Source organism: Cariama cristata, unplaced genomic scaffold (assembly GCF_000690535.1).
Source record: "Cariama cristata isolate BGI_N322 unplaced genomic scaffold, ASM69053v1 scaffold4878, whole genome shotgun sequence".
Lineage (NCBI taxonomy): Eukaryota > Metazoa > Chordata > Aves > Cariamiformes > Cariamidae > Cariama > Cariama cristata.
This window is the reverse complement of record NW_009632790.1, coordinates 53,595-54,266: the sequence shown is the minus strand read 5'-3', so window position 1 is coordinate 54,266 and position 672 is coordinate 53,595.

Below are 672 nucleotides of genomic sequence, written 5' to 3'. Positions count from 1 at the left end.
AGGAGAGGGCTCAACTCTGCAGTATTTCCTCATCTGCCAATCATCGGTGGTTTCACAGAGCTCTGACCAGAGTGCTGTGTTGCTCCAGCCACTAGCATAGCTGACAGCATGGCACAGCACTGCCAAAAACTCACTGGGCTGAACAATGTTGGCACCATAAGCTCAGGAAGGGAGCAGGCATGTCTGTGGAGAAAGACTTTTCCTTTGCAGCTCTAATCTCTCTTCTTGGACACTTACCAAGCAAGAACTGTGCATTTCTTCTGCTTCATGAGCCAGAATTGTTGGTCCAGTCCAAACCCTGTTGTATTTCCATGAGAACCAGTGGACTCATGGGCCAGTCTCAGAAAGGCTGCCCTGTTAAATTTGGACCAGGTTCTTCCATAAAAACTTGAGAAAGTGCTGCCACAGAGCAGACTGGCAGAGAGCTCTGCACTTGAGAAACCAGGAACACTGCCTAAACTGATGGACTGCCAGAGGAACATGTTTCTTGCTACATCGTGTATCCTGAAAAGGATATATGGCCTGCAGTTGGCATGTTACCCACATGGATGTTAGAGGGCTACAGTTCCTTCTATGCACTGGGGACTGCAATTACAGCTGGCCTCTGAGTGGACATGTGGATTCACTCCTCTGCTTTATGCATGCATTCAACTGCTTTGTAATCTATGAAGG